Source organism: Haliaeetus leucocephalus, unplaced genomic scaffold, assembly GCF_000737465.1.
Source record: "Haliaeetus leucocephalus isolate CR32 unplaced genomic scaffold, Haliaeetus_leucocephalus-4.0 Scaffold92, whole genome shotgun sequence".
Taxonomy (NCBI): Eukaryota; Metazoa; Chordata; class Aves; order Accipitriformes; family Accipitridae; genus Haliaeetus; species Haliaeetus leucocephalus.
In genome coordinates this window covers 16,839,523-16,858,597 of record NW_010972528.1, presented here as the reverse complement: position 1 = coordinate 16,858,597, position 19,075 = coordinate 16,839,523, and the positions used below count along the sequence as shown (strand labels likewise).

The 19,075-nt window shown below is 37.0% G+C and overlaps 1 protein-coding gene across 1 annotated transcript in view; it reads right to left on the bottom strand.

The window, feature by feature from the left end:
• Positions 1 to 19,075, bottom strand: part of WWOX (WW domain containing oxidoreductase) — a 536,469-nt gene that overhangs the window by 213,807 nt on the left and 303,587 nt on the right. The window lies entirely within an intron of this gene.

Genomic DNA, 19,075 nt, shown 5'->3' with positions numbered 1-19,075 from the left:
GGTGAGAAACTTTATTATGTTTTCAAGAAATTGCTTTAAATCAAAACTGCAGATAAGGCATTTTTCTCCCCTCAGAATTACATGGTTGTGTTGGCAACCAGCAGGAATCCATTTGAGCAATAGAATTACCACCTCCTGGAGGTGAAAAATGGGACAAAAGCAGGAGGAGTGTCTCTTCTTAAAAGTCAAAGGAAAAAGGGCAAAACAGGAAGGAATGGAAGCCCCGGGAATGGGAAAAACTAAACAGTCTGCTGTTGACTTAAGCCTTAAGGGAAATTATCTTAACATAAAATAGCAGCAGTCTTGTACAGAGATTTTACAGCAAAGCCACAGAAATCAGGGTCAGAAAAAGTAAATCCCCCCTTTTCCATTCCAATCACAGTCCAAGTTCAACATCACTGTGAGATTGTGAGGTCTCAGTGAAATCAGCAGAGCTGGACCATTCGACATCAGTAAATTGACCCCATGTCTCAACAGCAAAGAGGCTGTAACAGTTTTCACGAGCATGAATGTTCACATGCCTACAACGTTTTTCCTGAATGGGCTATAACTCTTTAAAGTGAAAAGATAAAAAATTAATAAAGATATCCCTGTCTGAAATTATGATACTTGCAAGAACTTTTTAGTGTCTGGAGAACAATACACAGTTGGCTTCCAAGTAAATATCATGAGCATGTGGAAAATTTAAAAAATGTGTCACGCAGTCAAGGTTTACAAAGAAAAACAACCTTCTGATTCTAGGTCAATTTTCCTCCCACAATTAACAAAAAGTTTATATAGGTGTGCAAGAGTCAGCAATACATGCATGCTAACATTTGTATAAACATTTTATCCTAATAAAAACAAAATCCTTTTTTGTTAAGTTGACATTTCATTTTAAAGATTTTGCAAAATAACTCCCTGCTGGGCTGATCTTCTATCCTATTAAAGCTTACAAAGACTTTTTATCAGAGTTATAAAGCCACTAAAAAGAAGACGCTTTAATGGACACTACATTAACTATGGTATTCTGAACATGGTGCAGCAGTATAGACCAGTAATATTTCTTCTTCGTGTAAATGTACAGCACAGTATAGGCAGTACGCATGGATAGTCGCAAATCCCTAGCATTATGCCAAGATGACAGAGTACTTGTCTTTTTTTGTTCTTGTGCTGTAATTTATCTTAAAAAAAATGGACTCAGGTTTTCCTGCATACTATGAAAAGTGTCCAAGAGAATGTCATAATAGCATTACTCCTGCTAGAAAAGCTAATCTACTTTACACTGTCCTCCTTTACGAGGCACTGTCACTTCTCAGAAACAAAAGTATCCGCATAACACTTGCTGAAAATAAGTTGTAAAGCACTGTCAGTTGCTCTGCAGAAAAATGCCAATTATATCACATGCTTTTCTTTCCTTAGCTTACAATATATGTAATGTTTGATGAAAACTGTGCCATGGCCTCATTGAGGCCCACATGATACAGATGTTATGCCATTCTTGATGGTGGAAGGTGACCCTATACACAGTAAGAAGGATCTGGGAGACTGGCCCTCTTGCAGCAACCACGTACTTGCACAGAATGATATCCACAGACAGTGCAGTACCATAATTTTGCATAGCAGACTATTTCCTCTTCAGTAATGTACAACGCTGGCTGTCATTTTAACACTAGAATTATTTCAGCCTTTCATATCATGACTTACCCAAGTGGCCTGATTTTATTCTTAACTTCATCTTAAATTCCTTTTAACTGATGTCTTTATTTTTTATATTTCCCAAGCAAGATTTAGGGTATCTCAACAAACTTTTATACTGACTACATTGAAAAAGCCAACCTTCATTAATTAAAAAGATTCCAAATATCACATGGAAATTTTATAGTGTTAAAGTTCATCAAATGAAGACTTGCTTGTACGCACCCACCAGTGTCTTTTGTATTTGTTTCCACCTATTTCTTTTCAAGACAGAATCTTTAATTCCCAGCTTTGTGGCATCCCAGTGGCAAAGATGACTTGTTCACAGAAGAAACACCCACTTGCTCTGGTTTTTTGTTCATTCCCATTTCTCAAAAAATAACATCTGAATACCAAACAAGTTTGTAAAGGCTAAGGGTGATTAAGTAATTCAGTTATAGGAAATACATTTTTACAGAACACACAAGAATATAAGGACTACGTAGAAATTAACGTCCAGAATGCAATCATACTACACCAGAGGAGAGTAATGTCAGAGAAACTACCCTTACTGAAAAATTTATTGTTTGTCGTCTTTGAATCTGAGCTCTTCTTTCAAAGGGTTTTTCCACATGCCTAAATACAGAAGCTAAAGGACGTCACCAGATAAGAGGAATTTAGCAATACCTCTGGTAATTGGTGTTGTTAACTGACATGGTTAGCAGTTCCGAGCAGCTTATTTTGGGCCCTAAAAAGGGGGATTAAAAAAACCAAACCAGTATTTTTTGGCATTTTTAGCATAGAGTTATAAGCTACCGCATTATTCTATTGGCTTAAAAGTTTCTTTTATGTTTTCCAGCCAGCTAAGAGATTCCTATATGGTAAATTGAATAGCAAGAGGAGCAAGAGGTAAGGCAAAAAAATACTGGGGGAAAGGACATTGCAGACAACAGCCTTGGTATGAACTGAAAGGAGATAAATACTCATTGCTGAGGACAATAAGTGCCTTCGGTATCTCTCAAGATTTATACGCTATTTGGAAAGCATCTACAAACCCAAATCTGCTCAAGATTCCTAACAGGTAGAGTGTCTTTATCTGGTCTAAGCCTTACACAAAATCTTACTGTGCCCAAATACAGGATTATATTCCACAGTCTCTTCATCTGGGCTGCTTGCATTCATCCTCTATTTGTTAGAAAATAGAACAACCTTGTTGTTGTGGGTCTCAGATCCGTTGCCTTTCCTAACACAGCCTATTGCAATCACAGGAATCTACAGCACAATAAAGCTAATAAGATTTAATAAGAGAAATAAGATGCCTTCTAGCCTGCTGAGGTTGGGTGGCTTTCTTCTTTTTTTTTTTTTAATGGTTTCTCCAGATCTTTTAGTTGAACTATGAACTGCTCAGTGCCAAGTGTTAGTTCTGTTCCTGCCAATTTAACACTGCTTACCGTAGAGCTTTCAAATTATTATTTTAAAAATATTTTATGGTTAAGACTACGTATCTGTCCTGTGAACATCTGTTTAGAAGCAGAACACTGGTAGAGAGAGATAATTACTCTGGTACACAGAAAATGTCTTCTCTTTCAATGTATCACATAAGCTGGTATTTTTGAGAAATAATGATGAATAGATAAACCTAAAACTTTTATCAACACTGTTCTGTTGATTCTTATCATGGGTCAAAGAGAAGCCAGTGGATTCCAGTAATGTACATACTGATGTTATAACATGCCCTTTTGCTAAAGTTTTATCAAAAGCATTCCCATCAGATTGCAGTTTACATTACAAGAACACATCTGCCATGTTCTGTAAAATCAGTCAATTCAATTTAGTTTTCAATGTATTATTTTACACAATGCTTTTCTAGATGTTTTCTTCCAGGGACTTACATTTCAGGGATCAGCAATGGACTTGAAAGGAAAATGTTGGTAGAAAACTTGAGCATGAACATATGCTGTATGAGCACACACACATGCACACTTCTGTAATTGCTCTGTCATTTGGCTTCAAAACCGTATTCTCCGTACTCAGACCCCCAAACAAATCCGTAAATAGAAAGGGTGAAAGACATTAAAGTCCGGTATCTGATTTTCTCTCCGTCAGAGTAAGCTCTTCCCTGTGAAGAGTTGGCACCATTCAATTCAGGCAGCACATTGCTGCTGTAAATGATAAAATGTCCTATGAAGGAATGTGAATCCACATCCCTATGTATTTGATACATTTAAATCAGGTCATATAGTCACTGTTATTAATTAGAAACAGTGTTGAAGTAAAAACATTTTAAATAAACCCAGGGACTGAATGTTAAAGCTGTCATTTTTTACACAGCCTCATGATTCAAGGATTAATGGACCTTAAAACAACCATAAACCACCAAGGGCCCTGTTCTGGTTTAGAAGAATAAGAATAGTTTTATTTCTGCTTCAGTCTGCCAGTCTTAAATTCATTGTGTGTCAGTGGGCACTGTAAACACTTTTAAGTATTTTGACATTGTGGTATAAGATGCTGCTAATCTGTTTCCCGCCTGACCTTCACCAGTACTGTGCACCTTGTGCTTCACCGAAAAAAGAAAAGCAAACAAACTAATCAAAAAGATATATGTAATACATACACCATATCTGTATACACAAATACTGCCATATAAAACTGGAATAATATTTGAAATATTTAGACTTCACTTTACAATAACTCTTTCGCAGAAGCCGTTTCTGTATCTTTTTTTTTACAGTTACAGATTTTTATTGTAGCCATTAATGGATGTAAGGTAGAATGCAAAGGGTTAGAGTAATTGTGAGGTAGGAACTTTTCAGAACAAAAGGCTGCAGTTTTGAAGTAAGACCAAGAATGCAGAGTACATTTCTGGAAGGCCATCAAGATGAAGTAATCACTACTATTTAAGCAAAAATAATTATAACAGCATTCAGCGGTACAATCATAATGGTTCCTGGGAGTTGTGATTACACTGGAATTCCAGCATGTGCAGTTATCACTGGATACAGCAGTGAGATACCAAACTAAGCAAAATAATGACTGATAAGCAGAAAAAAAATATTAGTTTATCTATTTTTAACATTATCTGATGTGAAGGTCAGACTTTCTGTGGTTTAAGGATCAGACCAACAAAACTGGAAACTTGGAAGATTTCAAATTCCAACTCTTTTTCTAAGAGCTGACTCTCTGACTGCCCCTAAAAAAGGTGTTTGACCAGGTTTTACTTCAGTCACACAACCTGGCAAGCTGGGAACAGAAAGCAACTTCATTTAAAGCAAATGTAGCATGTGAGTGAAGCTTAACTTGGTACATAAAGTAGCCATTAATTTTCACTATTTTCTAGTATGTGTAATGCCTTTCTCTCAGCTGCTCATCAGCTTGGAACTGTAGTGCACCAGCTAAAGAGAACTTTGTATCGTGAATTGTTTCACTGACTTCTTTCCCAAAGGTTTTACTGCACCTATTTCAAATGTTACTTGGCTACCAACTTATTTTTCTAATTTCTCACAAAAGAACATCAAAAAAACAAAAAGCAAGAACAAAATGGGATCAGGAGGAAATATTACAGCTATTAGAATAACATGCTGTAAATGTTTAGCAATAAGCATGATCGGGACCTAAACTTTATCACCAGAGTCCGTACTTGTTACCCAAAGTATTCCTCTGTCACTTGCTTAGAAATAAAAAACAAGTGGACTGCCATTATAAGGTACATAATGAATACTTATGTCATTCGCTTTCTAAAGGAATTTAATTTGCATCATCAGAAAACAGCCAAATGGTTTGTTTTGAGTGTAAACAAATAACTTGTTTTTAAAAGCGATCTTAGGATTGATGATTTACTTACAGATACATAGATACACACAGACTTTTTTCCCTACGAATCTACCTATCAAGGTAACTTTTGCTATAAACAGCATTTTAAAATTATCACATAAAAAACTATCAAGCACTAAATTAGAAAAAAACAGAATTTTGAAAGTGATAGTTAAATTTATGAAGCAATTCTGCTACACTCGGAGGCTTGCTGCTTGACATGCAAGCAAATTCTAGGGTGCGTATTTGCCATGCAAGTGAACCTCTTTAGGTGGTAATAAAAGGTGGGAGAAAGGATGAAGGCAACAAAGGCTACAAAATTACAGCCATGTGCAGAACACATGTACTTTGGACTTAAGCTTGTTTGCATGACTAATAGAGATAATATTGAATGTCTTTTCTCATCATTTCTTTTTTTTGGCTCAGTGCCTTTTTTGCTACCTCCAAGAGCTGTTAATTTTGTTCACTGCTGAGCAAAAGTCAAAGTCAGAGTCTAAACAGCTTGTAATGAGTTTTCAATGGCCCATCTCACTGAAATTGAGGGCAAAGGAGCAGCAGACTTAGACACTGTCAGCCCTCTGAATTTATTATTGAGGGAGCAACGCGTTAGGTAGAAAATACATAGAGGAGTGGCTGTGAATTCTGTCAGTTCTGCATTAAGCCTTTAACAAAGATGTGTATTACTTATGTAAATACCTTGACAAGATCAACTCACAGAAAACAATGTAATGTAGCTCAATTAACTGTGCAGTTAGATTGGTAGTAGAGTGTGTTGCAGTAACTTTATTTGGCAGCCACCTAGTAGTGGAAGTTTTAAGTCCTGCTCCAGAAAAGTGATTAATACTTTGCTAAATACCTTAAAGTCACAACCAAACCAGAGGTTAAAGGGTGCTTAGCACTGATAAGGAGTCAATGATAATTTTGTAAGTCCTTAGTGACCGTTTTTATAGACTGCACAAAAAGGGTTATCTTTCACCTCTGCAGCCGTAATGCCGACGTTTGCGAGCCCGTCAGGCTTTGCCCACTGCTACCTGGCTCTTGAAGATGTGTTCTTAGTTCTGTCTCTTCAAGTGTACACCTGAATATATTTCACCAACCTCTACATAAGCTATATGCGTCTTAGTTTTTCTGCTTCATATTTTAATTGTTTTGGGGTTTTTTTTTTGTTTCCTACTAGGGCTCTTACAGATTGTGAATCCTACTGCTTCATCTTCACTGAATCTTTGATTGAAAATCACAGATGCGAGCTGACCTAGCAGCTCTATTATTTCAAAAACAAGCAAAAAAGCGACTCTTAGGGCTTCTAAACCCAGGAAAGAGTTCTCAACAGAGAACTTTTATATTTATAACTACAATTCTTTTACCTGGAAGCCTGTAGTTGAGTTCATGTTATGAAGGAAGTCAGGCTTTACGGGTAGATTGGTGAAGAAGAGTACTGTAAGATTTTAAATACTGTCTGGAGGAGTAGTCCCAGAAGAGAATGCATACAAGTAGCAACAGGAAGAACAGTGGGTGAGGTGGCATAGTATCAATGATTTATTGGTCCTTATTTGGAATGATCTGAAAATGCATTCACAATTTCACACATTGTAAAGTCTGTTACCTCAACCTTTCACCAATCAAGCCTTTTGTTTTATCACAAATACTCCACATTCTACATATGCACACTACACATATCTTTCTTTTTTTCTTGTAATTACATAGGCATAAAGAACTATGGTTCTGTGATCGTTTATGCTACTTTTTCATGCATCACTCCTTACTCAGGGAATAGCACTGAGGAAAAGTTAGCAATAAAAAATGCAAGGCTTTGTTTGGCTTGATGTCATTTGGTTTAATGCCAACAAAGAAACACCTCCAAATCACATAAACATCTGATCTAACGTCAGCATTACTATGTTCCAGTCTTCTAATGACATTACATAGAACATGCTCCCTACCTTTAACAAAAAGTTTTTACCTATTATAAAAATTGTAGTCATGTATGTATTGAAAAAATATTTACACATCATTTTTGTTAGACAGTGCCAAAGATGCTTAGTCTGCAGTCCCCTATCTCCAGTTTTTCGCAGTCCACCAAAACTCTGGATTTGCCTCTGACACGGCTGTGAGAAAGAAATTGGTCAGAGAAGAGATTAACAAGTATTCAGGTGAAACTGGAGGCCATGGCAGAACTTTTTCTCTCAAGTATAGCTTCATCAGTTACCTTATTTTCCAATAAGTTTAAGCAAAGAATTTCAAATTCAGCGCAACACACAACAATGTCCTCTGAGGTCCAGGTTCATGCACTGAGTAGGTCGGACAACCCTGATCCCTAGTATCCTTCCAGCAACGCACAATTTATCTAGGTACCCAAATGTAAGGTACAATATAAAGGTTGTCATTCGCTTACTGTAGTGATGTGCCCTATTATTGGTTCTTTTCAAAAAGGAAAAAAGGGAATGTGAGGTCCTTGAACTCCCAAACAATGTATTGTCCATATTCAGAGGCAGGGAGAGACTGAAATGTCTTTTAAGAAGACAAAGTAACAATATTAAGAGGACAAGAAAAATTTGCACCATGTCATTCAATATTGCACAAAAGCACAAGGAAGAATTGTATGGAGTCAGTAATACATGGGTAGAAAATCACATGATTTAGTATAACTTACTGGGAATATATTCAACTCCTCTGTATTCAGTATTATTGACAAGCATTATATTCAGGTAATTGATGTTTAAATGCAAATGAATGAGAACACTATATCACCAGCAACAGAATTCACTATGGAGATACCGCTACACTGAGAACAAGCAGATAGAATATGTAGCAGCAAATAGAGAAGTGTCGACAAAAGGTACTCAAAAACACAATAAGAAGAGAAATAAGAAAACGTAATTGAAGGAAAAATATTTTACGATGTGGCTAAATCTTTCTACATAGATTACGTCAGTCTATATGTTCACATTAAGTCTCTTAAATTTTGCAAACAAGCATCTTCTAAGAAACCATACACTTAGTGTACTTTAAATTTTAAATACAAATTCTTTTACTGGCAAAAATAATGCGTAATATGTATTTGGTAGTGCCAGATAAAAGGGTTTGTATAGTTTGAGAGGAATGTCACATCCATCCTCTTTTGCGTATGCATCACATAATAGCCTGTTTTATATAGGACATAAGACCTTTTCAAAAAGGGCCTTGAATGAATAATGTACTACAGAGTTGTGTATGTCATCACATATAATAGAAGAGTCTCTTGCACCATGTATTAGTGAGGATAGATCTCCTCTGCAATTCTATCATCACATAAAACACCTTCCAAAATTGTCATAGTCAGGTCAGACCAAGCATTTCAATTTTTCATAGCACTATTTTCAGTTTTCCTTCCTCTCACGTTAAGTGTTGTCAATAGGACTTCAGATACTTGTGCACACCATTTAGCAGAGAAAGTAAAGTACAGAACAGCAAATCATTTCAAATAGCAGCTGTCTGCTTCCGTATCTTCCCAAGGATGCTAATTTGGATTGTGCAGTCTAGTTCACCACAACATTTATTTCCCACCTATACTAAACTAAGGAACAAGCAAAGTGCAACATATTATTCCAGATGACTTCTGGCATCTCAAACAGTGAAAAGGGATATATCCTCAAATCATTACGAATCAAAGGGAGGCATGAGTTTTTCTTTTTCTCAAAGCCTTAACACCTCCAGCTCTCCAAGCAGAAATTAAAACACTGTTTCAATGCTGAAAACCCACATAATTCTAGGAGCAAAAAATTTGGCCCTACACTTGCATTTCACTATTACGCCTGTGTCGAAAAGCTCCGTTTTTTTCCACGGAACAGTGAACATTTATACAATCATTAAAAGCTCATCTTGCACCATATTTTTATCCTTCTCAGTTTTAATACATTTTTATAATTGCATTGAGGATATTCTAACCCTGTTTTTAGTGCAACAATAAAATTTATGAACCATGACAAACGTATCATACCAAAGACCACCCGAAGAATAACAATGTGCACGTCAGTAGAAGAAACCTGGGCTTCTGCTTCACAGGAATTTAGGATTTGGGGAGGGGGGATGAAAAATACTTAAGACAGTATTCCCTTGATAACTGTGAAATGGTAACAAGATCACACATTTTTTTTCTAAGCAAAATGAAACGTGGTGTTGTAAAAGACAATTTTTTACAAACATGCTGTGTAGACAAGTTTAGTTGTAATGAGATTTCAAATTAAAAAAATCTAGTTCGTGTGCAGATTTTACTGATTTCATCATTGTGCTTTCTGGATAATGAATGTGATACCTAATTACCTTACAGCTCCTGCTGCTCAAGACCTATTTCCAAACCTATTTCCAATATTCCTGTTTTTACCTGTGCAAATTTCTGCATGGTCCCCTCTCCTTCACCACAGCTGCTGACAGCCTACTGTATTAGCCCGTTAGAGATAATATTCTCAGAAAGTAAATGGTTTTCAATTAGAAAACTCTTAGAACCAAATCTTGTTTTCACATCATATTATTGATTAGAAACACATTTAAACATGCAATCACTAAAGAACACACATGAGAACTCCTAAAATTTACTAAATTTAATTATGTTTAAACCAAGTATTTTCTAATCAAATATGGGGTGTATTTGAGATTGTGTGTATATTTCTGGAGTTTCCCTGGTGTTTCATAGTACAATACCATATTTTTAAAACAAATCAGGAAAAAGAGGGGGTAGGGAAAATGCATTTCAATATTTAAAGTTACCAGATTATTCTAAGTCTCCCTAACATGCCACTTTGTCTTCTCCAAATAAAAAAAAAAAAAAATTAAAAAACAACAACAAAAAAAGAAATATCCTGATAAGGTTCATGCAAAAGTACAGATAATGTACCCAATTTTTTAAACAGTTATTGTGACAAAACAGATTGAAAAGGTATTGTAGATACAAGAATACATAAATGAAATGCATCCCACTGGAAAAGCTTTTTTGCTCACATTGTCATTTACAGCTTCTGAATTAATAGACCAAGAAAGGCACCACAGGCACCAACAAAATGCAGTAAAACCATTGGCAGCCAGTGGTGTCTCAAAGTTTAATTCCCCTGGGGAGAAAAGGACACTGCCTAATCTGTATTCAGTCCTGACATTGTCCACATCTGATATGGAACATTAGCTACTAACTCTCTCAATAGACTAGTGTCCTTCAGTTTATATTACTTTATGTTAATAGTAGAAAAATTACACACAACATCATTTATCATTGTTATACTGTACTATACAACCCATAGCTTATTTTAATATATTTATTTACCCCTAAGAGGTACAGAAATTTAAACATATATCTCTAAATCTATATAAATTTAAAGATAAACTTATAGTGCCAGAACCAGTGCAGAGCTGCAAAAGGGATATCCCCCTTAAAAATGTATTTTAATTGTACATATAATCTTGCGAGTGATCACATCGCTTTAATGTGAGAAAATCCTGTTATTTGTGTTATAAATCTTACAGAATCGGTACATAACACTATGTTGCACCTTAATCATAATTTATCTTTTGATTTTATTTTTTTTTCAGTTCCACTACAGGCAGCAGCTCTGTTGGTCTGTTTTCATATCCTTCTCTCTCAGCTATCTGCCCTTACATTACTTACCTAGAGCTCAGGTAGGCAAGCTCAGTCCCCCTTTAAAGTAAAAAACCAATGCAGTTCATGAATCAACAAAGAACTCGGTTGGTGGTTTTTTTCTGGATCACAATCTACATCTCAATTCATCTAAATTTCAATTAGTCTGTTTAAAAAACACTCCTGCAGTCAGTGATGTGTGCTGTTTGCCTGGCCTATCCAGAAAAGACAAAAGACAGCAATGATGAAGAGGAGAGAGAGAAATCTATACTCTATTAAATGTATATTACTTTAACTTTAGTTTTTCAAATCTAAGATGTCAAACAGCTTATTAATGATGAGTCTATTTTTCAGAAGGGGTAATTATCTACACTCATCCAGCCGCACTGAATTTCAGGTAACAATTCCTACATAAAATTCAAAAAAATTTTGCTAACAGGGAATGTTTTTAATTCTTTTCATACAGAAAAGTTAACCTTAATTTAAAGGTTCAAGTAATGGAAAATGTAACAGCCACAAATACATTTTTTTCCAAGAGTTAGCACCCCTCCTATTATAAAATGCCATCCTATTTCCAAGCTGAATTTGTGCAACTTCAGCATCCGGTCTTTGGATCTTGCTCCACCCAAACTTCCTCCATGGTGCTTCACTGCTGTAGAATAACTCATTAAAGTCTGACTGGTTTCAGAACAATTACTCCAGATTAAATGGAAGTGTGACTGACAACACTAGAATATCTTTGGACAGTGAACACCCTTGGTTTTACTACTTACCAATGAATATTTTTGCTAAACTGCACTGAAAACAAAGAAAAAACAAGCAAACCCCTCATACATATGATTATTAAGAATAGCATAGCCTGTCTTTACAAACACTCAATGAGACGTTTTCTCAGGTCAGATGGTTTCAGCTAGCTTTACTGAGCAAGAATACTCAAACGTTTTGCAGGTACAAACTAAGTTCAGATTCTGACATCCTGTTGAATATTGCAGCATTTGTCAAGAATTCACAACCAAAGCTTCCTTGTGGCAAGGAGAGGAGGTTATAAAAGAGCCTCTTTTGCCATAAAACACAAGAAGGATCAGATCCTTAAACAGTCAGAATTTCCATTTCACAGCATTTTTTCCCAAGTGAGGACAGAGTGATAAATTCAATATTTGCCCTTAGAATTTGTAGGGCAGCAACGAAAGAATATATTCCATCCAACAATATTTTTAGTCCATTTTAAAGTGAAGAGACATGTTCACACTTAAGACTGTTTTGAACCTTTTTCTAGTTAAAAAATAACTAATGTCACACTTGGATAATGTCTGTTCACAAAAAAAATAATTCCAACACGACAATTAAAGAGGAGAACATAAATGTTATCACAACTGCAATAGTTTATATTCACAAACATGATCAACTTTCCACTGGTGGTGTTCATTTATTATTTGTACTACAACTGATAAAATGAAAAAAACCAACCTACCCTCTCCCGGGATAAAAGACAAGTAGGAGAATTGGTCAGTTTGGTGCTCTAGCAAAATGCAGGCAGACAGACAGACAGGCTGGTAGATAGACGTTCCTGCTTGCTCATTCATTAACGTCATCTCCTGACCCGCGTGCCACTAAGGAAAAGGCAACAGCTGTTTCCAGTATCGGTGGTAAGAATGATGGAAGTGAATTAATCCACAGATGGAGACCAGCACCTGAAGGGACCAGTCTGGTGAGCAACAACAGTCTTTGCCTGAGAAACACACTTAAATGTTACCATATGGAGCGCTAACAGAAGAGAGAGGGGAATGAAAAACTCCACGCATCGTGTTATTGCCACAAAAGCTTAAGTATTGTATTATTGATAAGGATAACAAAAAGACTGTCTGCCTAGGCAGTTCTGATTTAGAATTCATAAGCTATCAAATTAGTTAAGATGCCTTAATTAAGAGAAACTAGGTGATTAAATTACTGAACTACATGGAAAGATTCCACCCAAATAAAACAGTGTAAAGTAGGATCGCAAGACAACAGAACTCAGAGATGCAAAAGACCCATTAAAATCTGAATCAATTTCCCCGGCATGATATATTTTTCAGACTGAAGATGCATCAGCTGTTAAGCTGATATGACACTTCATGTTAGTCAAAAGGCTGAAAAGCTGCAATCATGTTTTATTAAAATAACTACACATACTGGGCTGGGCTGAGGGAGAGTACCAGGGTGCCAGAAAACAAGAACAATTAATTTAACGCCTCTGAAATCTTACGTGTAGCATTCGCAGTTCAGACACCAGAATATAACTGTCCACTTTATTTGAATGTATTTTCTACACACTGCTTCAGGCTCTTTTTGGAACAACAGCCAGGAAGAAACAGAGCTGCACTATCACAAATGCTGAAAAATAAAGGTCAAACATATGGCAAAGATGGAGAACTGGACGGCAAATATTTGGAGATCACTGGCCAGTTCACCTCTCCCTTATGCACCATAAAACTCACTAAAATAAGGAAAACAAACGCTTGTGGTTAGGAAGCCCCTTTCCTGCAGCACCAAGGGCTGCATACAGCTGGTGTTGCACCAGGGCAAAGAAGAAGCCACTCTTTACCACCCAAACTCCTAATTGGGGCAGAATTTGACAGACAACCTATGCCATCTGACAGCAGGTTGTGGTACCTCTGAGGTCTTCTCTGGGCATTTCACCTCAGCAAGAAATTCCAGATTAAATTAAATGGACGGGTATGACTATCCACGTCTGAGAACAGCTATTTGTGTAAGTGCCACACTACACGTACTCCTTCCTCACACTCTTTCATCTAGTTTTATTCAGCATAAGCAATTGTAAGCCTGTAACAAGCGTGTTCATGTTGCAGAACAAATCAGAGGTTTTCCTTGATTTTTGCTCCCTGAAGTGTGCCCCCAGGGTATCAGCTCCAGGATCATCAGATTAAGAAGTAAGTGTGTGTACACTTCTACTTCTAAGGCTTTTTTAGTGTTTACATTAAAAACCACATTTTAAAGTAGTTTTAGAACTAAGATGTCAATAGACCTCTAAACCGAGACTCGGGGAAGCAAGATTTCAGCCCATTCAGGCAGCCTTAAATAAGGAAGAAAGGTTTACCTACTTTAAACGTACTTCTACATTTCAATAGGTTAAAAAAGCTTCACTCCAAAATGAAATTTTGCAGGTCATTTACTGATTATGATTAAATCACCTTCATTTATTACCACGTGGAAAATAAGCCACTGTACTCAACATGGGAGGTAATCTTAACTGCTTAGCAATTTATTCAAATACTCAGAAGTTACAATTATTTCTGGGCTGTTCATTCATTAATAAGGGCAGATGGATGGCAGTTTGAGATATTATTTCAATATCTGAAATATAATTCCTAGTTTATATAGGTCAAAGAGGTTTCCCTGTTTACGTATTGAAACCTGTGCAATGTGAAGAAAGATATATTTCAAGATGGGATTCTGTGAGGAGATTCAGCTTCTGGGGTACAATGAGTGCCACACAAGTATGCAGAATTTTTCCTGCCCTATTTTCTTCATAATGCGTATGCAGGTTCTATTAACAGTGAACAAATATAGCCGATGAGGCAGAAGGTAGCTGTTCTACAAAGCCAAGTAAACATCTAATGTGACATTGCCTTTTTCAAGGAGCACCTTTTATAATTGTTTCCAAGACTTTTGTAAAATCGCTGTTCTCCAGTCCCAACTGGGAAACCAAGTCTTTCCCACTCCTTTCATGTGGATGCCACAACAGGTGCTTGACTGAGGGGATTTGGGTGCTGCAAAGTATTTTTACGAAGTGTTTTGCCCTTGTCAGGTGGTGCCAATTTGTGTAACAGTGTCTTGCTAACAAAAAGGAAGCATGCTATCATAATTTCAGAGCATCTTCTCTATTGCATGGGGGCAGGGAGGCAATGTTTAAGTACACCAACTATGTCTCTTTAATTAGGTCATTAATCACCATCCTTCAGAGCCTTGAGATTCTTTTTTTCAAACCCCATATGCTTAAGCTTGAGAAAAAAGTTATTCTCAGCTCTGAAACCAGTAAAATACTTTTACCATTCCTACCAGAAAAATAATCTGCATATTTACCTATCACTTAAATTCTTCCATGCATATATTTTCATCAGTGCACTAGCTGTTCCCCTCCAATCTCTGCTTGCTGGAGTCCAAGAACAAGTCACAGAGCTCTTTCCTCATACCCCAGGGGGGAAGCTCTGTTCTCATCTTTAATGACGTAAATCCCAAGGAACTTATTTACATCAGTGAAGTCACCCAGAGGTCACAGAGAACTCTTTGGTTTCCTTTGCTTCACCCTTTTGCTTTATCCATTACCTACATCTTTTTAAAAACATCAGGTGCTGTAAACTAAAGTTTATGCAGCAGAACTCAGTTTCCAAAATTATTTGCAGTTTGAAAAGTGGCTCTAGAAAAATTCTGCACAAAATCTGTGCTGCAAAAAACTTACATTGGCTCACGGAAAGTAAAATGCCTTCTACCCAGATTATGAGACTGAAAGGGAGCATCTGATTTTCTAAATTTAAGCTATATAACACAGATCACTGAATTTTATCCAGTTTCTTCTGTATTCAGTGCAATCACTCACATATGACCAAGGCATATTTTCCAGAAGCAGCTAGTCCTGAAACATTCATAATTACCCATCTTTACAATACCATTGCTGCTGTATATTACTCTAAATTAATGCGAACAAAGAACTGGAAACTAAACTCCGCTGCAAATCCCACAAAACTTTACATAGTTCAGAATTCCAGGTACTGAAGATGATTTTTTGCTCTGTAACAAGAACAGTGTGTATACCACACTATATACGACATTATGTGCCAGCAGACAAAGAAACCCACCTTTGACAACCTGAAGTATATGTTCCAGATAGGCTAAAAAAGCTGGCAACTAACTAAAAATGCCATTAAAATGCACAGATAATTTTTACATGCCCCTTGTAGCACATCGTAAGTCAGAATGGAGATACCTAGAAATAGCCTTAACTTTCTATTCTACAGGTGCATGGAACTGAGCTGTGTGTGGCAGAGACACGTCACACGTGCAGGCGTGTGTCGCACACTTACATCACACTCTGGCACCAGGGAAAGAAAATGACAACAGCAGCCTGCTGAAATGTGCCTTCTACCAATGAATCTGAGATGGAAGGCAGTCTGCCAAAAAGCAGTAATTTGTATTAGGCTTTTTGTAGGTTTTTAATAATTTGTAATCACGTGGGACATGAGTGGGTATTTACTCCATTTCAGTAAGAGTTTTGTTATTTTCAGTTTAATTTAATAACAGCCTAATCCTAGAAAGGGCTGAGCATCCACAACTTCTAATGACACCAGTGTGAATGGTACAGATCTGCATCTCTCAAAAGCGGGCCCCCAAATCCATATTTTTCAGCCTACTTCACTTTCTGAAATGTGTTATCTACTTTTCCCAAGACAGGTTGTAAGTGGCTCCACGATGGACTAGGATGGACTATACTGAGTTGCTTCTGAAACGACAGCAGAGTGTGGAGATGTGGTACCCAAGAGAGTCAATAATTCTAAGCTGATGGAAAAATTGAAAGAGAATGGGTAGATGACAGAAGCAGAGGGAAGAAGGAGAACAGCAGCAGAAAAGAGTAGCTGCCAGGGTAGGTCCAGACAGAAGAACTGTAAAGACGTGAATCAAATAAGGAAATATATAGAGGCAGATTCTTAAACCATGTAAAATGTTATAGATGCACTGATAGAGGCAGAACATCTTCACCCACTGAATCTACTTTCCACAGAGTTTAAGCTCTGAAAAGACAGGAGAACAGAGAGAAAATGAGATAAGGAGCAAAAATTAAAATAAAAAACCAGAGAGAACACTGTATACAAGTGGCTAGAAAGAACTGTATTCTCTTTGGGCTTGGTGTAGTGCCCATGAAGTAAGCTTAATTTGTTTCAGTTCTCGTTTGTGGGACTGACTGTTTGTGGAGTTTCAGAGCAGCTGTGAGTAAAGGCTACACAAAAGACAGAGGTGAGAGTAAAAGCTACAGAAAGAGGTGAGAGCGGCCCCAGAACCAGAAGCCAGCTGGAGTGGGACTGGAGCGCTCATGTCTCCTGTAAGGTGAGAAGTGCTGCTGCCTCACAAGGAGAATTACCGTGGCCATTATTTTATTATTTTACTTAGCGTAACTGCTGGCAAAGGACATTTCATCTTCCTTTGCTTAATTCTGGACAGCCAGTCATACTGAGTTATTTTTTTTACTTTTATATATTATTATAGAATTAGTTTTAAAGCTGTTATTTCTCAATTAGTGTATTCCCTTCAGGCAGCTGCAGCCTTTGATGTTCAGTTTCTTTCCAGATGAAGCCACCATTGCCATCTCTAAGACTTGAGACCTTTTTTATACATCAGCCATCATCACCACTATCCCACATTGCGGGCTCTCTCTTTCCCAGCTTGCTTGACACAGCTGCTAAAAGTCACAGTGGGCCTCATATAATTTCTGTCTTTGTATACTTGGGTCTTAAAAGGAGATAACCTTACCATCTTCATCTTGTACCGCTCATTATGAATACTTTGGTCTAACTTGTTTAGCTTTTCCTTGAAATGACCATGCTTTTTGCCTTTCATCAGCTGCCAGGTATTTACTGCATAAACTCATGAGTGTAAGTGAGAAACTTATCTATGGAAATGGTTACACTTTAATGAGCTTCTGCTTTCTCCAGGCACAAGGACATTAAAAGGCATTTAAATGGTACAATTCTTACCAAGGACTTATCATTTGGTTATTAGCAATGCCCTTCCTTCTATGCAAGCAGGAACACGAGAAAACGCTTAGAAACTTCTCAGTGATAATTTTTGGCAAAGGTTGACTTCTAAATGAAAACCATAGTCAGCTGTCGTGAGGACACATGGAAGTAAATGCCCTACCTGTTCTCTGGAAACAAATGATGGGAGCTTGCACTTTCTAATGGAAAGACAAATGATACAGGTGAAAAAAGATGTGGATTACAGATCTAAAACATGAGGAACAGTAGTAAATCAGTTCCATTAGCATAAAATACATAGCTTTCTGCTTGACTCAAAACCAGTTCATGGAAACATGAGACTGAAGTAAAGTATTACCACCATGGTTACTGAAACTTCCCATGAAACAACCTTAAGGAAGGGTTTGCCATAGAGCAGAGTAATCATCCAAATAAACACAAGTTTTAAAGCAGTACTTGCAACTACATAGCATGCACCCAAAGATACTAATGGCAACAGAGAATATTGTTAAGGCATCCTTATTTTAACACACACAAAATACCCGCACGCTTCTTCTATACCACTACCACCAACTGACCTAATATTCTACCAATAAGCCCAACAAACTCCAACATGTATGCTAACATATTCTACATTTCAGATTTTTTTTTCACCTACACTACAAGTTAAAACCTTAGTTCCACACAAAAAGACAATTAATTTCTCCAAGATAATCAAACTCAGGTCAGTATTTTGTCTAGGGCAAAAATAAGTCTGAAGTTCACATTTTGTACTATGGGGTGATGGTAGAAACTTTGATGAATGTCTTTGTAATACCTAGAACAGAATTTCCCACGTGGACTGAGATAAATACCATCTTCTTAATTACTTATTTGAAATATGAAAGGCAAACATCTAGGCACTGTGTGCATTTACTCCAAAGGCTTTAATAGGATTTTTAGGTATTATTGGCACTTGCCTGGTGGATGTCTACTTATAGTACCTCTAGAAAAAAAAAAATGCTTGATTGGGAGGATTTGAATGATGAGAGGGCTACTGGCTAAACTGAGGGAGAGTATTTCCCATCTATTTCTTCTATACGTTCCAGAAGCTCTAATTCCTTCTAGTACGTGAAGGGATTGCACACCCCTCCTACCCTTCCCCAGCACACTGATACCTGGGAACTCCTGCTCTCAGCTCTACAATCCAACAAACAGGGAAGATCATAAAATATTACATAGGCACAAATTGAATGAGTAATTGGGCATCTCAGCATTCTTG